Here is a 19,737-nt window from a genome sequence, read left to right on the forward strand (position 1 = left end):
TTTAACAAGGGGCCCCCTGATCCTCCCCCCATGGAAATGAGTACGGGATACATTGTACCCCTACTCATTCACCCAAAAAGTGGCAACAATAAATAAAAATTCCTTTATTAATTGCTTAAAGGAACACTAAAGGCAGATTTTTTTTAAAATAACAAACATGTTATACTTACCTCCACTGTGCAGCTCGTTTTGCACAGAGTGGCCCCGAATCCTGTCTTCTGGGGTCCCTCGGCGGCTGTCTCGGCTCCTCCTCGCAAAAGCTTTCTACCTTCATGCGAGCGAGCTCGCATGGTGGAAAGCTTTTGCGAGCGCGCTCCTGTGATACAGCGGCGGCCATAGCCGCCAACTGTATCACTCGGCCCCGCCCCCCGGCGCGCCGCGTCATCTGCTGTGATTGACAGCAGCGCCAGCCAATGGCTGTGCTGCTATCAATCCACCCAGCCTAGCCAATCAACGGCCATGCTGGGAACCGAACAGGATGACAAGCACGCGCCCGGGACTTTTGAGGGGTTAGGTAAGTAAAACGGGGGCTTGGGGGGGCGGTGCTGTCAGATGTTTTTTTACCTTAATGCATCGGATGCATTAAGGTAAAAAAACATTTACCTTTACAACCCCTTTAAGGACCGTCCCATGTACATATACTGCAGCATCCTTCCTTCAGCTCTTGGGCACAGATCACCATTCTGTTAGTAAGAAAGACAGAGATTGTGTGTTTCCACCAATCAAAAACATGGATCTCTGTCTTTATTTAGTTGAACCACCCCCCACACAGTAAGAAAGCAGGGAACACAGTTAACCCTTTGATTGCCACTGATGTTAACCACTTCCCTGACAGTGTCAATAGTGCAGTGACAGTGCATTTTTTTAGCACTGATCACTGTTTTGGTGTCACTAGTCCCCAAAAAACGTCACTTCGTGTCAGATTTGTCCTCCACAATGTCACAGTCCCACTAAAAATCTCTGATCACTAACATTACTAGTAAAAAAACATACAAAATAAATACAAAGTCCATAAATCTATCCTATAGTTTGTAAATGCTGTAACCTTTGCACAAACCAATCAATATACGCTTATTGGGATTTTTTTTTTTAACCAAAAAACATGTAGAAGAATGCATATTGGCCTAAATTTATGAAGAAATTTGATTTGTTGCTTTTTTGATTGGATGTGTTTTAGAGCATAAAATATTTTTTTTTCAAAAGTGTCAGTATTTGTTTGTTTATAGCACAAAAAATAAACAATGCAGAGGTGATCAAATACCACCAAAAGTAAGCTCTATTTGTGGGGAAAGAAAGGACTTTATCTGTGTACAGGAAATAAACCTTCCGGGGCTGAAGTGGCTAGATAAAAAAACAAAAGCAATTTTCCCTAAAGTAAATCCAGCGTCAATCACGAAAAGGTTTGCTCCCGCTGAAGGCTCTCGCCATCTTACAGCTCTGCCATCTGACAGTTCTTAAAAAACTGAGGGGGGGGGGGGCGGCCACCCAGTGATGTCATTGGGTGACCCTGCCCCTTGTGACATCATCAGACCAGCATTCACCCAGGTCAGTATTTAGATATACATGTGCATTTTTTTTTATATTTTTGGCATAAAAAAATGACAGGGATATTTTAACACACTTACACAAAAGTGCATTATGCAATAACTTATAACAGCCAATTAAAAACATTTTTTTATTGTATGTGTGCATAAAGGTCCAGTTTACATTTGTGTGGTTTAAACATGTTGCCAAGCGTTCATTAAGGAATAACAGGGTTGCCATTGTTTGATATGGCAACTATTTACACATCAGTGATGCCAAGCTTTGGGAAAATTCTACAGGTGCTTTTTTTGTGTGTCAAAGCATGTTTTTGGCCCCATATTATTGAACTACTGTACTTCCTGTCCATAGGCCGTTTATAAACAGCCTAAGGTTGAAGTGGTTATACTGGGACAGGGTTGCCAACTTTCTGTAAATTTACAAACATTTTGTAAAATTCATAATTGTTGCTTCAGGTAATGAATGTCAGTTACGGACATGCAGCCTACATGTCTGTAATAGACAGTCAAGGACAGATGCAAAAAGTACAGATTTTACAAACTGTTCGTAAATTTACTGAAAGTTGGAAACCCTGTACTGGGATCATGGTTGAGGTTAAAACCATGATCCTAGTATTGTTTTTTAAGGATAGTAATTGCCTTTTATTTAAAAGTGATCTCAGCCGTTGAATTGTTTTTACAGGTGGCCTAAGGGAGTCCCCCCTCCCCCACGGTTGCTTTACTGGGCTCTCCCGTTTGATCAGGGAGCCCTGTAATGATGCAACTGGTAGAATCTGCTTCCTGGTATAGAGTGAAAAAGTTGATAAAAAAATATATAAAATAAATACTAGAAAAAATGATGACACTTTGTTCCCCCATGCTCCCTGGCAAATGTAAATGTGCACAGTGCACGTAGGTCCCACATGCCTACATAATTGGTGATTGCACTATTCATGTAAGGTATCACAATGAACATCATAGCAAGAGCAGTGTTTTAGTATGGTGTATTGTGATGCTAGACCTCCTGTTTAACTCTAAACTAGTAACCTGTAAAGGGAATCGCCTATGGAAATTTTTAGGTACCGTAGATTGGCGCCATTCCATGATGTAACAGCATATTTTATATTTTACCAAATAAGTGGATATTATAGTGTGCTTTTGGGCATTAAAATTCTTTAAGTGTATTTGTGCATCTGCACAAAAAGTGAACATGGACTCACACATGTGTAAACCTAGCCTTAAGGCCCCATTCACTCCTGAGCGTTTTGTAGCTGATAGAATGTGAATAATTATTGCTGCTTTGAGTCACTGAATAATATTTAATTTAATAAAGAGTACAGAGAGTACAGAGTGCAATAAGCATCATCATTTTCAATACGTTTAATACTTAACAAATAAAAGGGCTGCTAGCTGCAGATATGTATGAATAGTAAAGACAAATGATCATGCCATTTCAAGTTACGTTAATTAAAAGGAACATAGTAAGATTGCAACCCTGATATGGCCTTGGGTTGGAAGTAAAGACTACTTTAAATTCAGTGTGTATTTCTTTCCTAAATAAAAGTAGACAGATTCTAGGAATCAGAGTCCTGATAAAGACATCACTGTGAAGCTAATAATGTCTATTAATTAATTATGTAAGGTGCTAGAATTAAGAAAGTTTTAGCTTTAGTTAATTGCTAAATAATACATGCTGTAAGAATTACAAATAAGGACACCTATGAACACCCAAGTTTGTTTGCTCTCAGTTCAACTAATTAAATCTTACTAAATACACATTCATCATATAAGCCATGGTACTTTGCAACAATTATAGCAACTGCAGGCTTCACTTCATGTATGCACTAAATAGATGTAGTGCAAAAAATTACTTTATGGACCTTCGAGGCAAACTATTAGTAGGTTATTGGTTTATACAAAATAGAAAAAGGAAAGATTTTGTGCTTGTTCATTAAAATGCCACGCACTCCTTGCCATGGGTTGTAATTACTGATGATCCAATCAGGAGAACCTGCATTTGATCTAATCAGGAAAACTGATTTTCTCATTTTTAGTTACCCTAACATTGGTATTCAGATTTGTTTAATATGAGAAGAATCATGAAGAACGTGAACCAGCCAATCATGATTCAGGCAAATCAATTCACTTGTAATTCATCAAGAGATCATCATCTCTTAATTTAGGATCTGACTTATTTGACGCTTATTTGATGCAAAATCACATCGGAATTCCATCGGAAAAAAAAATAGAACATGTTCTATATCTAAACTCCGATGGAATTCATCCGAATTTCTGATGAAAAAACTCTGATGGGGCTACACACGATCGGAAAATCCGATGGAAAAAGTCCATCTGTCTTTTTCCATCGGATATTCCAATCGTGTGTACGGGGCATTAGTGAAATATAGTTAAATATAGTTACTGTATACTCAGTTTATCAGAGACATACACGCAAAATGCTTGCTATTCTATATTTATTTTTGCACTAAAATGAGCATGCACTATGACATTCAGCATTGAGTACAGTGCTCATTCTAAATTACTGTGAGTTTGGTATCTGTAAAGAGAATTTCTGGGTAAGCAACCAGAGATAATCCAGACATAACAATTTCTACACAAGTTCTTCTATATTAGGTTCATTGTTTTCCTACATTTTTAATATTCCTTCCTCCAATGCTTTCCTCCATGACTTCTTCAGAGCATTTCCCATCATCTGTAACTCTCTACCTCAATCTTTCTGGCTATCTCCTTCTCTGGCTACCTTTAGACGATCCTTGAAAATTCACCTCTTCAGGGAAGCCTATCACACCTAAACCTAACAACTGAACTTTTAATTCTTACACCAGCCCACCCCTCACAGTTATTACATTTTGTGCCACATGCCCCACCCTATTAGATTGTAAGCTCCTATGAGCAGGGTCCTCTTAAAATAATTGTAAAGTCTAATTTATTTTAGGTAAAAATAGAAAACATGTCTATACTTACCTGCCCTGTGCAGTGGTTTTGCACAGAGCAGCCCAGATCCGACTCTTCTCAGGTCCCTCTTTGGCTCTCCTGCCCCCCTCCTGTTGAGTGCCCCCACAGCAAGCAGCTTGCTATGGGGGCACCAAAACTGAGCCAATGCTCCCTGTGTTCATTCAGACATGAAGCCGTGGCCTGGCCCAGCCCCCTTTTTCTACTTTTTAGCTGACTAACTTTGTGTGACAGCAGCGTGAGCCAATGGCACTACATACCTCAGAATCAATGGGAAAAAAAAGAAAAAAAAAGACTTCATACAAATGTGGCAGTGCTAAAACAGATGACAGTATTTTCACACAACATCCCTGTGTCAGAAGACATCACTGTCAGTCTATTGTCAGATCATGGAAATTTAATTTTTGTCAATATATGAACAATCCATTTTTTTAGAACACCTCAGCTGCAAATTGGTTTTAATTTACTAAAGACAAATAGACGATTCACTTTGCTAGGAAAGTTGCACGTATTGGAATTTTCACCAGGGCTTGGTGAATGATATGAAGTGCTGTTGACTGATATCATTCAATCATCTGCAAGCATAATGCATGTTTTGTATTTTGCTTGCACGTGAATGGGTATTTTTTGTGCAAGGTGAAGTTTCACCACACTCACTAATCTTAAGGGGAAAATTCCCTTGCAAAGTACATCTTACCAACTATTTGTCTTTCATAAACCAATCCATGTGTCTTAATGCAGGGTGTTAGGACATAATGGAAAATTTCCTTATCATGGTGGGTCACAGTAATACGTCTTAATTATTATGCATGTTCTAATAGAAAGAGTCAGTCTTGGTGGTAACCCACTATTGGATATTCTACACAGAGTATTAACTAGTTGCTAAAGATTTCAGTTTGCTTCCCTGTTCTTTACAATCAAGATAATAGCACATGACCTATAAATAGTTGTGCACTAATGTGAACTATATTGTATTCAAAAGGTGTTAATAAGCACACACATCCCAAGCCTAACTACAAAAACAAAGGACCCCATTCTTTAGTAGTCACCCCTTCAACTTAGCCATGGAATAGGAAAACTAAAATTTGTGAGTAAATTACATATACCATAAGAAGATGCAGAGCTCATAGCATCACAATACACCATACTAAAACACTGCTCCAACAGTAGTTTTCATAAAAGTTGCAAACATTTCTGGGTAATGCTGTTCATCCCTAACATGCAATTTTAAAGCTGAACCATGAACACATTTATAGTATAGTATACATTATATTATTTTGTTATTATACCTAGTAGTGGCCCCTCCATAATTGGCGTGCGGGCAACGACCTCCCTTTAGACGCGTCCGTCCCCTAATCTACATACCAGGCGCCAGATGCATGGATTCCAATGTTTTTTTTTTGTAAGCATATGATTAGAGCCAGAGGTTTTAATAGGCTCCAATATAGGGTGGGCTCAGTGCTACACTAATTCTTCTCCCAGCCAATCAGGAAGTGGGTCTGAGACCCGTTTCCAGATTTGCTGAAAGAAGAAGCTACACTGGCATCCGGGAGGAGTAGGGAGGAGACACAAGAAAAGGAGATGCAGGGGAAGCTATCCGGCCGCCTGTCCGTTGCCTGGAGGGAACCCAGGGTATGTGTTGCAGCCAGTTGACCAACCAACCGGAGGGAGGTGCAGGTGACTGACTGGGGGGGTTGCTGACTGTGCACTGTTTGCCTTCCCCCCATAAAAATATCACCGGCTGCCATATTCTCCTCCAAGAGGTGTGCTCAGGCTTTTAAAGTTAACGTAGCTCAATATAATGCAGACTGGAGCATTTTGGTTAAAATTTTGGATCCACTTAAACAAAAGCATATAAATGGTATCTTAAAGTTTGACCAAAGCACTACAAAGTGGGAGTGCTACATTGCATTTTTTTTTTTTTTTACGAAAGGCAAATCCACTTTGCACTACAAGTGCAAATTGCACTTGAAAGTGCACTAAAAGTGCACTTGGAAGTGCAGTCACTGTAGAATCGAGGGGGACATGCAAGGAAAATAAAAAACAGCATTTTAGCTTGCACATGATTGGATGATAAAATCAGCAAAGCTTCCCTTATTTTAGATCTACCCCTCAGATTTTCAGCGACTGCACTTCCAAGTGCACTTTCAGTGCAATTTCAAGTGCACTTGTAGTTTGCACTGAAAGTGCAAAGTGGATTTTCCTTTTGTAAATAACCCCCATTGTGTTGCTTCGTTCTTCTACAAAACCCATCCACCTATACATCTACCTTTTTTGTAAGAGAAACGTGGAGTCTGCCTTGCTAAGTTATCTTTGTTTGATCTCTATCCCAGAACAAGTATCCCAGGGTCAATGAACCACAAAGTATTGAATCCAGATAATTAGTAAAACACACAGACAACTAGATGTATTTATTAAGGGGGCCAGCACTTAATCAAGACTTTTCACTTCCTATTGCCCAAGACAGTGATTAAACTATAATTATGCCTTTGCTATAAGTAAGGTAAGAAGTTACAACTAGAAGGGACAAGCAATGAGAATCCTCATTGATTCCTGAAAATAGATGAATGTTTGCTTTGGTCACCTACAAAAAAAAGCATGATTAGGTTTTGGTAACAATACTAGAGGCAACAGTGAGGGACATATACGGTTGCTGTATCATTTCTTTGTGCTGCTGTTGAATAGATAGACTGATTGATGGGCTACACTACAATGGTGAATGACATTGGACCATTGACATTATTTTTAAAATACTTAAAAAGACAGCATTTAAGTAGCACATAATAAAAAAGCAGCAAGTTTGCAAAATAATTTTACAGATGAACTGGAATAATTCTACAGATATGCTCCATGTGCTGAATGGACTGTCGTTCCAAATTAAAGATAGATTTGCTCATTTCTGTTCCATTTTTAAATGTCAGAATTTTTTTATCTATTGTGTATCAGTGGAAAGTAAGTCTATTCTTGTGCAGCCTGTCTTAAAATATGACATTGCAGCAGGCTAGCGGATTAACTTGTAGTCATATTATTCATCATTAGCTGATACAGTAAATCCCTTATGTGTTATCTTACAGGTTTAAAAGTTGAAATAAAAAGTGCACACAGGCTTATAGAATCCCTTGTTTTTTGCGTAGTATTGTACTTTTCAACAAGTAGTATTATGTATGTCTAGAATTGTTATGGTCTGGCTAAGGGTAGACACCTAATGTAATGCACCTTATCCCAAAATTTAATTAGAGAACAAAAGAGAGAACACGGGACTATAGCGTGACAAAAAACAGCAGAATTACCACATAGAAATTAACCATTATAGACATTTCCTAAGTAAATGTCTATAATGGTTCATTTGTATGTGGTAATTCTGCTGTTTTTGCCTTTATATTTATTAGCTGCTACCTGTATAGATGGTTGAGACATACTTCCCCTAAAGAAGCCCCAATAGGCGAAACATGTAGGGACTATGTATGATCTTCTCAGCCCACAACTAATGCAACCACCACATTGGAATCACCCTACTGCAAATTGAATCAGTGATATTGCTCTAATTTTATTAATTTTGTATAACTTAATAAAACAATTTATTGTAAACTTTTATACTAAATGGTAATTGAGTCTTCCATTGTGTTCGATATTAGTTTAATAGCAGTGCTATAGTCCCGTCTTCTCTCTTTTGTTCTCTAGTATTCTGTACCTTTATAACAAGTAGAGATATGTGAATCAGCACAAACAAAATGAGTGAAACCATGAGTGGGACCACCACTTGCTGCTGAAGCTTGAAATGGTCCCATCTCCCCACCAAGGCCCTCCAAGTTAGAGGAAAGAGTAACCGCTCAGATGAACCAAAGAGCCTTCTCACTGGATCCAAACCATGGGTGCCAGGATTGCAATGATAATGCAAAAATAGGGGATAACTTGGACAGCCGTACTCCAAAAAATGTTCCTTTTATTAAAACAGGTCACAAAAAATACATGCCACAGCAAAAATTAGAACAGATCTGACACGTTTCATACAATTACACAGTGCTTAATCAAGGCTCTCCAAGTACCGCTTCAAACACTTCAAATGCTTACACCTGAATTAACCTTTCCTGACTGGCTGACACCAAGGATAGACTATACTTCTGAATTTCGTGCCAAACTACCCCACAAAACATTTGCACAAATCCAAACATTGAACGAGGCCCCCTAGCAAAGACTTCAACTATTACAGAATTTAATATAGCATTTGTTTCCACCCCCACCTTGAAGGTGTTTTACCTATAGACTTATGGAACTACTACTTCAAGAGTAACATAAGCTACAAAGGTACCTCCCTAATCTATTGTACTTGATTCTGCAGGAAGAACAAGTGTTTATTAAATCTAAGCCACACAAGGAGAGAAAAATACAGCAGCAATTTACTGTTCAACAATGGAAAAGTACCCTGCTATCAATTTACAAAACCACATGCTTTACATCATTGTGGGAAGTCAAAAAACAACAATGTGTTGGCACCTGACACCACAGAAAATAACCAAATTCCACTCCCAATGCATGCCTGTATGTTGGAGAAATTGTGGCCATTTGCACACGTTATACCATATCCTCTGATCTTGCCCATACCCGACTAACCTTTGGGCGGATGTATCAAATATGCTAAATAATGTTACACAGCTTTACCTTACACTGATTCCACAACTAGACATTCTAAACATCAGCATAGAAAATTATCCCTCTTCATCTAAGACTACTGACAACACACGTACTCAGATTACTCATCACAAGGCACTGGAAGTCAAACATTATTCTAACACAGGGGCGGACTGACCATTAGTGCACTCGGGCACAGACCGAGGGCCCCATGCCACTAGGGAGCCCCATCAGAATGTCCAGCCTCAGTAAAACCAGGGACAGTATGTAAAAATATGTATATTTTTACATCTATCCCTGATAAGTCCCTTGCCGACATAATTTTTGCTGTGAAAATCGTGCAGCTATAGCTGCCCCGCCTCTGTACTGTCTCCTCAGCCAATGGGAACATAGTGTACATGCCCCTTTCCCTCCCGCGGCTTATTTGATTTTAGAGCAGGAGATTGCCGACAGCTGATGGAGAGGAGAGGAAGGAGGAGACACAGCCTGCAGTGTGGAAAGGGCTGCAGTGTGCCTGAAGGTAAGTTTGCTGAGCAGAACGGAGTTTATGTTTGTCAATGGCTTACCCTGGTAAGCAGGGGGGAGGGGAGGATGTGTTTTTCCTCTAGCATGGCTCCTCCTGTCTATAAAGCTGCTAGATTGATTTTCTGTGTGAGAAGTGCCATGCTTATGGAGGAAGGATGTTCTGAATTTCTCCCCCAATCTCTGCTACCCTGCCTACTCAGCTGCCCACCAATACACAGGCATAGTCCCCTCCTTTCCTGCATTACCACCTAATGTGTCTGTGAGCTGCTGGGGCACTACAAGTCCCAGCATGCCAGGAGATGGGGGCAGCAGTGTGTTCAATCAGGCTGATTTTTTGGGGGAAAGTGCTGCTGTGTATCTATGTGTATACTGTGTATCTATGTGTATACTGTGTGTCTATGTATATAATGTGTGTGTGTATGTGTATATGTATATGTATACATATATAAAATATATATATATATATATGCGTCTATCAGTGGCGGTGCATCCATAACGGGCGCTGCCTCCTCTCTCCTCCTTCTGTCTATATATAGCATGAATCTATCTATGGTCGCCGCTGACACCCCCTATTCAGGTTTTGGTTTTGGGCGCCGTGCACCTGAATTACAGTGGCGTTTTGAAGCACCTGATTAGAGCCACAGGCTCTAATAGGCGCCCAAAAAGTTGAACAGCGGGCGCCATGCTGGACGTTTGCTGTTCACTCAGCTGTGTGTTAGGAAAGTGAAGGAATTCGCTTTGCTAACACTAAACCGCCTCTCAGCCAATCAGATGTACAGGTCTGTTTCCTATCACCTGATTGGCTGACGTAAGAAGACATCACGGATGTGCAGGACACCACCGCGGACCCGCTGCGAGACAGGTAAGTGTCGGGCGATGTACACTGGCAGTATTTGATGGGGCACAGTGGCTGCGTTTGATGGGCACAGTGGCAGCAATTAATGTTTTTTATTTTTTTCAGTTTGCTTGCACCCCCCCCCCCCCAAAATTTTGAGTACCAACCACCACTGGTGTCTGTGTATATATAACTTTTACCCTTTAAAATCTCCATAGGTGATGTTTAAAAAATTCTACAGGTTGCATGTTTTGAGTTACAGAGGAGGTCTGTGGCTAGAATTATTGCTCTCGTTCTACCAATCGTTTGGTTTGAACACCACTTTCATATGCAGGCGCTACTCACTTATGCGTTTGCTTCTTAAGCTCGGCGGGACGGGGCACGTTTCTGGCTCCTAACTTTTTTAGCTGGCTCCTAGATTCCAAGCAAATTTGTCAAGCCCTGGTATAATGTGTGTGTGTGTGTGTGTTTCATTTGTGCCTACTGCCGCTAAACAGAAGTCGATCTAACAATCCCGTGCCCGTGAAAAATCCACTTGTTGCCATTTGGAGGCAGCTGAATGGTGAACTGCTAGCTCGGCCTCAGATCAGGCAGTAGGGCAGGTCTGGGTACACACCTATGCGGTGATATCATGGCACACATCAAGCATGGCTTTTATTCACACGCCCCACTGCCCGATCTGAGGCCAACCACAGCAGTTCACTAAGGCTCACTTGCGCAGTTCAGAGCCTGCAACAAGTGGATTTATTTTTTTCTAATTTAAAGGCCTTTTCCTGCCAGCTGCCTGCAAAAACCAAGCACTAAGGTGCAAAGGTCTGTGTGTATGTGTGTGTGTGTGTAAGGTGATGTGCTGGGGGGGCTCTGCTATAAGGTAGGACTCTGCGAACTGTGATGTATAGGGAGAATTTTGGAACTTTGATGTAAGGGAGGACTCTGATGTGAGCGTGACACTCATCCTGATTGCTGTACTCTATATGTTATTTTGTTTGTTACTTACTCCTGGCATGGCGGCCACCTGTAAGCCTGGGAGCCCCATAATCTTCTATTGCCCGGGGGCCCCATGAGTTGTCAGTCTGCCCCTGTTCCAACACTTAGGCCTCGTACACACGACAAGAAACTTGCTGGGAGATATTTTTTTGCCGAGGAAACCGGTCGTGTGTACATTTTCGTCGAGGAAACTGTCGAGAAACTCGACGAGCCAAAAAGAGAGCAAGTTCTCTATTTCCTCGACGGGAATGGAGAAACTTGCCTTGTCGAGTTCCTCGACAGCCTAACAAGGAACGCGACGAGCAAAACGATGTGTTTCGCCCGTCAAGTTCCTCGGTCATGTGTACGAGGCCTTATGGATGTGGTAGGTCTAGTACAAACGTATTACTCATATGAATGTGTAATGTCTCACAAGAATGCAGCCTATTCTAAGCTTCTTACATTATGACACCCTTGGGAATGCTGGTACGCTAACTTTGTTACTAGCTATGACTAAGCATTGAGGTTCAGTGTGAAACGCGTCAGCTGTTTTTTCCCACTGTATGCTGTTTTTTGTAGTGCATTTTCTTTTTACCCAATAAAGGGCACGTCTTTTTTGGACATTGAAGTGCGGCTGTCCATACATTCTCCTTCCTTTGCATGCTTCGTGCATTTCCGGCACCCGTTGGTTCTTGAGTGGACAGTGATTGCCTAGGTGTGCTCACCTGGAGCGGCAGTTTTCCCTATCAACTTTGTTACTAAGATATGATGTATCAATAACCATTCTCAGGACTAGCCCTTCTTCTTTTTTAAACCAAACATCAGATCAATTTGTTAACTTCACCTCTATGCTTTCCTCTCTTCTTCTTTCTACACTTTAATATACACTATAGTACTTTTTATCTGATCTCTGCATTATTACGCCAAGTTTTGTTATTGCAAAACATACTGTTCAAGCAAACTGATTCTTGTTTGATAATTTTGAATTTCTCATTGTACTATGTACAATAAAAAAACATTTTAAAATAAAAAGCTTGTGTAGGATAGCCCAGAGTTCTGACCACACCGTAGGCTGATTTACTAAAACTGGAGAGTGCAATATCTGGAGCATCTCTGCATAGAAACCAATAAGCTTACAGGTTGTATTGTCAAAGCTTAATTGTGCAAGCTGAAGTTATAAGCTGATTGGCTACCATGCACAGCTGTACCAGATTCTAAATGCACCAGTTTTAGTAAATCTCCCCCTATGACTGCTAAAACAAAGTCGATGAAAATCAGAGAGGGCACTCAATTTCCAAATACTGTAAAAAAAAAAAAAAACAACACCACAACCCCATAGTGTAGCATTGAAAAGAACTCATGTGTTAGGCATAACATCATAGGTGACTTGGGAACTAGAAAAGTCTAAAGCCTCGTACACACGATCAGTCCATCCGATGAGAACGATCTAATGGACCGTTGTCATCAGTTAACCGATGAAGCTGAATGATGGTCCGTCGCGCCTACACACCATCGGTTAAAAAAACGATTGTGTCAGAACGCAGTGACGTAAAACACAACGACGTGCTGAAAAAAACGAAGTTCAATGCTTCCAAGCATGCGTCGACTTGATTCTGAGTTGGCTTTTTTTTAACCGATGGTTAAATAACCTATGGGGCCCACACACGATCGGTTTTGACCGATGAAAACGGTCCAACAGACCGTTGTCCTCTGGTTAACCTATCGCGTGTACGAGGCCTTAGAGCAGTGTTTCTCAATTCCAGTCCTCAGGCCCCCCCAACAGGTCAGGTTTTCAGGATTTCCCTCAGATGAAAAGGCTGTGGTGATTACTAAGGCAGTGAAACTGATCAAATCACCTGTGCAAAATAATGGAAATCCTGAAAACCTGACTTGTTGGGGGGGCCTGAGGACTGGAATTGAGAAACACTGCCTTAGAGGCAGCCAGAGAACCACCAACCTTGGCCATCTTCATTACACTTCATCCCCAGATGGTGGCCAAGGCTGGTGGTTCTCCATCTGCCTTTTGGACATTTCTGGCTCCCAAGTCACCTATGATATTATGCCCAACACATGCATTATTTTTTAAGTGCATTTTAAGTTTTCAATACATTGTTATTTTTTTTAATGCTACATTGTTGTTTGTGTTTTTTTAGTGGCTGGAGAGATTCATCACTCTTTGTTTATCCTGTGACCATTGTCACATAAATTTAAGGGTTCAGGAACTCTATTGGGGAACCTCTTTCACTGGCAACCGTGTACAAAAATAATTTTCTTTACATTGAGGATATTATCTCCCATTTCCTGTGGTGTCACTGGGACAGGATGTGAAGTGAAAGTTCCTCAATGGGGCACAAACCAGTAACCTGGCAGTAGTTTTAAAAACCTAATTACACGATCCCCAACAAAAATGTTTATCTTTTACTTTAAAGTGGTTCTAAAGGCTAAAGCTTTTTTGCCTTCATGTATCCAGTGTGCAGCTTCCTCCTCAGCCTCCCTATACTCTTCTGAAGCCGATCCCAATCCAGCCATGTGAATGAGAGCAGACGCTCTCCTGGGTCTCTGCATCCTCATTGCCTGTCAATCACAGCCAGTAAGGAGGAAGTAGGGGGCGTGGCTAAGCCACGCTCTATGTGTCTCATAGACACACATGGGTGGCTCTGAAGTGAGCAGGCACTAGTGCCCTCTGATCAAGTAGCTTGCAATGGGGACACTCAGCATGAGGGAGGGACCAGGAGTGCCAGTGGGGAACCCAAGACAAGGAGATCAGGGCTGCTCTGTGCAAAACCATTGCATAGAGCAGGCAAGCGTGAAGTATTTGTTTTTTGTGTATGTACACCTAGGTCCTGGTATTCTCTCAGCATCATTTGGAATGGCGTGATTTCTATAATATTGTCCAAGGTACGTCTCTCTGTTTGGGGCTCATATCGATGGCTAATTTAAAGGGAGGTTTCTACTGATGTTTGATGGCATTCTCATCTCTGGCTTTATTAGCTTTTATACTTAGATATGTGGAGTATATGAGAAGCGATTGGCAGTCTTTATAGTTGGTTTTCTGGATGCCTCAATTTATGGAGGTAACAAAAACGTACATATATACTCTCTTGTTAACCATTATATGCTACTCATATTGGCACATCCTGTCGGGCCCTCTTTGTAGGTTTAATTCCTCATTTATCATTTAATGCAGGTTACTGCAGGGATTGATAGGCTTTTGTGACTCCCACTTGGGCATTGCTCTCTGGACTTCCCGATCAGATTTGCGGGTATCACTCTCACATTGGTCCCATCTTTTGTCCTCCACGCTCGCAGCCATACACTGCGAGGTCTCTACCAGACCCGGTTACACCTCTTTGGGGCTGTTTATGGAAATGTATCTTTTTAAGTTTCTTAAAGTTTTGATTCATCTGTATGAACTATCTGTATTGTACAACCTATGCTGTATATTATTATATGATATTTTTCCTTTTAGCAACCGTATTCAACTGCACGTCATGAACCCCTGAAGAAGCTAAGAAAGTGAAACACGATTGGATACTGCACCCCCTTCTGGATATATGTTTTTCTAATATATACAGTATTTGTTCATGTTACACATTTTATTTCAAAGGATCTAAGGAATTTATTATCAGTAGCCAAGAACTACTCTATCACTCTTATGCAGACGATACGCAACTGTATTTTCGCATCTGCAACAAAAAGGATCATCATCTCAGTTTAGAGAAATGTCTCTCTTTGATAGAAAACTGGATGACTAAGAGTTATCTTAAACTCAACAGTTCAAAAACAGAACTCCTTATGTTTCACGCCAGCCGAAAGAGTCAACTGGCAACAACCTGGACACCCCCGCCCATTCTGGGCCAAATCATCACCCCTAGCTCCAAAGTCAAAAGTCTCGGGGTCATCTTCGACACCTTCATGACAATGGACGCACAAATAGGGTCAGTAGTCAGCGGAGCGCACCATCTGTTGCGCCTACTACGCAGACTTATTCCATTTATCCCCAAAGAAGACGTAGCAGTCGTGGTGGGAACAATCGTGAATTCCAGACTGGACTATGCAAATGCCCTTTACCTCGGACTCCCAAAGTACCAAATCTCTCGTCTGCAAGTCGTACAGAATACGGCCGCCAGACTTGTGACTGGGAAAAAAAAATGGGAATCAATCTCACCTTCGTTGAGAACCCTTCACTGGCTGCCAGTAAAAGACAGAATTGCATTTAAAGCACTCTGCCTGACACATAAGTGCATCCATGGGAAGGCTCCGCAATATCTTTGCGACAAGATAGAACCTCACAATTCGAATCGCGTTCTGCGATCCACCGACCAAAATCTGGTCAGGGTACCGAAAACCAAATACAAGTCCAAAGGAGAAAGAAGGTTTGCTTTTCAGGGTCCTAGACTATGGAACGCTTTACCAACCAGCATTCGGTTGGAGGAAAACCACCTGACTTTCAGAAGACGAATCAAAACTCTGCTCTTTTGATGACATGAGACACGAACAACTAGCGCCCAGAAGCGATTCAGTTCGCATGCGCCGCGCTTTATAAGTTTTTCATTCATTCATTCATTCATTAATAACGGGGGGGGGGTCTCTGGTGTGCTGTTAAACAGTTTATGGTTTGCGCTAACCTTCATTATTGTTTTTTTAGGGGGCTCTTTACCCCAGCACATTTTTAATGGAATTTTGTAATAAAAATCATTGATTTCTTTAAATATATGTTTGTACAATTATTCTGAGAAGGTTTTAGCACCAATTAAAATGCAAATTTTCTTCTTTGCTCTGTATTTTATACAGTTGATTAGAAATGGTAGGTGATTCAGATAACCAATATCTATCACAAACTGAAATAGAAACTTTAAAATGTTAAACTTTTGTAGTACATTGTGCATGTGTGCATATAATTTGCTTGATATACCTTACAAAGGAGTCCTGGGTTTTTCTGTACATGGTAAACCCAGAGCTTGGCAATGGAAAAAAAAAACAATTATTTTCTATGCGCCCAATTTTAGACCACAGAACAACATGTGTGGTGCACTGAGGCAAGATGCAGCATGGCTTCATTTTTCCATGATCCTCATAAATGCATGTAAAAAGCAGATAACCACAACATAAGTGAAAGTTTAACAGCTAAAGGACCAGCCACTGCAGGTTGGCTCCCTTGCACGAATAGCCTTCATTGTACGTCAGCCGCTTTATTAAATAGAATAGGAGGCGGGGGGCCCCCTTTGGCGCAACACCTTTGTCGATGCATGTGGCCGGCGTTCGCTCCACAGAGAGACAGAATGAAAATCTGTCAATGTTTACAGGCAGATCTATATTCTACTAGGGGAGTAGAGAATTGTCTGCTGTTCCTAGTGATTAGGAACAGTGGTCTATCTCTACTCCCAGGCAGCCCATCCCCCATACAGTTATAAACACCTCCCTAGGGAACACTTAACCCCTTGATTGCCCCCCTAGTGTTTAACCCCTTTCCTGCCAGTGACATTTATACAGTAATCAGTGTCTATTTTTAACCTCTGATCGCTGTATAAATATCAATGGTCCCAAAAAAGTGTCAAAAGTGTCCCAACTGTCCACCGCAATGTCGCAGTCCCACAAAAAATCACTGATCGCCACCATTACTAGTATAATAAAAATGGCATAAATATATCCCCTATTTTGTAGACACCATAACTTTTGCACAAACCAATCAATATACACGTATTGCATTTTTTTAAACCAAAAATATGAAGAAGAATACATATCGGCCTAAACTGATGAAAAAGTTAGTTTTTTTTATAAAAAAAAATGGATATGTATTATAGCAAAAAGTTAAAAATATTTATCAATGCACATGATTTGCATGAGTTTTCATACATGATATAGTGTTAAAGAGTTACTCTTACTCTAGTGACCTACTCGTATGCACTATATTGTGATTTTCAGATTGCAGCTATTATTCCAGCAAATGCTCTAAAGAAGTTGAAGCCAAAAATCTTTCACAACCAATTTTGTGACTTAATTTGGATGATAATATCTATAGTAATAAGCCTTATAGTTCATATTAACATTTAATCCATTTGCAGCCTTTGGGATATTCAGTGTATTTCTTTGCAATATGTTGCAAGACCCTTTGGCAACAAAAAGATTAACAATTTCTATTTATCTGTAGCACTCTCACCGATAATGATTCAACTGAATAAACTATTAGAAATAACCAACTCTGATAGAGTGCAAAGCCAAACAAACATTAAAAGATAAACCCTGGAGCTGTAAAATCCAAAAGTAGCAGAATTAGATAATTTGTCTGTAAATTATTCAGACCTAACAAATAAAACGTAACCATGCACATTCCTTTTAATCTAATTTATTTACATTTTATTTAGCAGTATAAGGGAAGATGTTGCACATACAACATTCTTAATGACATAAGAACCAACATATAAAGCGAAAAACGCACTGAGTAGGTAATGAAACCATGTCAGTAGTGTAGGACTTTTTGTGGTGTTTCGTGTCAAAGAGTAGGTGAGCTAATAATGTAACATAGAAACATATATAGAAAAGTATCAAAATTTAATATAAATACATGAAAACAAAAATAAATAAGAAATACAATGACAGAAATCATTGATTGCCCTGTTGTAGATAAGATATGACAATAGTTAGATGAGTAGAGGGCTGGTCGCCGACATGTTTCGCACTACGCGTCTTCTGGGCGCCGCACACATCTATGACATACTCTTATCTGATAATATGTAAACAAGAATAAATTAGTTACATATAATTTAAACAGGGTATATAGTGTACATTTCATGTGATTCATTAATCATAAAAATGAAAAACTTATATAAACAAATAGATGCTCACCAGTAACTGTGGGATGTCAAATAACGCCAGTGGATATATACGCGAAGCAGGACTAAGGGAAGTTGGAAAAATACACCGGGCACAAGCGTGTCTGGACAACAACTTCACCCCCTGTGGGAGTCAGATCCACAGGGTTCTGAGTAAGGCCGTACCCTTGATAGGTTGCAGTGTGACACAATTTGATAACAAGATCTACAAGGATAATAATAGTAATAGCTAGTATGGGTCATATATAATAGAACATATATATATATATATATACATATATGCACGTATACAAGCGTCATAAGGGAACTAATACCACAGTCATAAAGATATATAAAACTGTGGTATTACTGATGAAATATAATTTATCCATCAGTACATTTAAATAAAAAGAAAGGTTCCAAAAGAAAAAAGGGATAATTAATATATAATAATAAATATAGTTTAATTATGAAGTAGCATACCTATTATTGTGGTTAAGCAGCGTTTAGGTTCCTATATGACCATAGTGATGGATGCAGAGAGGTTAAACCAAAGCAGAGGCTCCTGTAGTGCCTGGTGTGGCATGCAAATGAAAGTCACACACCTAAATTGATAATAGCACATATTACTGCACAGTTAATGCAGAATAACAGAGATGTATTGTTATTCCCTATTTCCTGGTATAGGGTCTGGCGAGATCGGAGCGTTATGGCAGGACCACTAAATCTCTCAACCAATAAATAATGAATAGTTACAAATAGGTATCTTTAATAATGAGGCTAGTATCCTAATACAAGAGGAAGGCCAAGTCATATCAGTGACTCAAAAAGAAAAATAATCATATGGTGGAGGAGATCCTGGTCTGCAAACTGGCACCACATATAATAAGCCATATATATGCCATATAACAGGAACCAGGGGATAGGGAGCAAGAAGAGGTATCAGAAGGAAGGGAGGTACTTGATTCAATCATACCTATTGTAATATGCAGGTTGAGCGTCCTCTCTAATGGCAAACTTCCATCACCAGGTTCCTGGCGTGTGTGAGGGAAACACACACGCCGGTGCTTAAATCCATGGGGTGACCCGGACGTGAAGGGTCCAATGACCCCTGACATCACATCCGTTTGATCTGACTTACCGCGCATGCGCAGATCGGCCCGGAAACGGCCGTACTGCGCATGCGCCGCAATCTACATGGATGAACTGACATCCATATCAGTCAGATCAACGGCCTCACTTACTCCAAGGCTGCCATTCAGACAGCGCCACCCGGTGGTTCCCAAAGAGTACTGCCGCGTAAAGATTAATCCTCTGGCAGCATATTGACATCCACAGTTGGTATAGTACGTAAGCATAGGTAAGTTTGATGGTGTAATGCATAACACCATGCATGAAAAGGTTTAATCTTGTGCAGCAAGGAATTTTGCTATAGTATGTTAAATTTGCAGTAAAATCCCCATAATAGGGGAAAAGG

General features: G+C 40.4%; 1 protein-coding gene across 1 annotated transcript in view; it reads right to left on the bottom strand.

Moving 5' to 3' along the window:
• LOC120929674 (protocadherin-9-like) overlaps positions 1-19,737 on the bottom strand; it is a 1,495,744-nt gene that overhangs the window by 848,971 nt on the left and 627,036 nt on the right. The window lies entirely within an intron of this gene.

The sequence above is a fragment of the Rana temporaria genome, chromosome 2 (assembly GCF_905171775.1).
Source record: "Rana temporaria chromosome 2, aRanTem1.1, whole genome shotgun sequence".
Taxonomy (NCBI): Eukaryota; Metazoa; Chordata; class Amphibia; order Anura; family Ranidae; genus Rana; species Rana temporaria.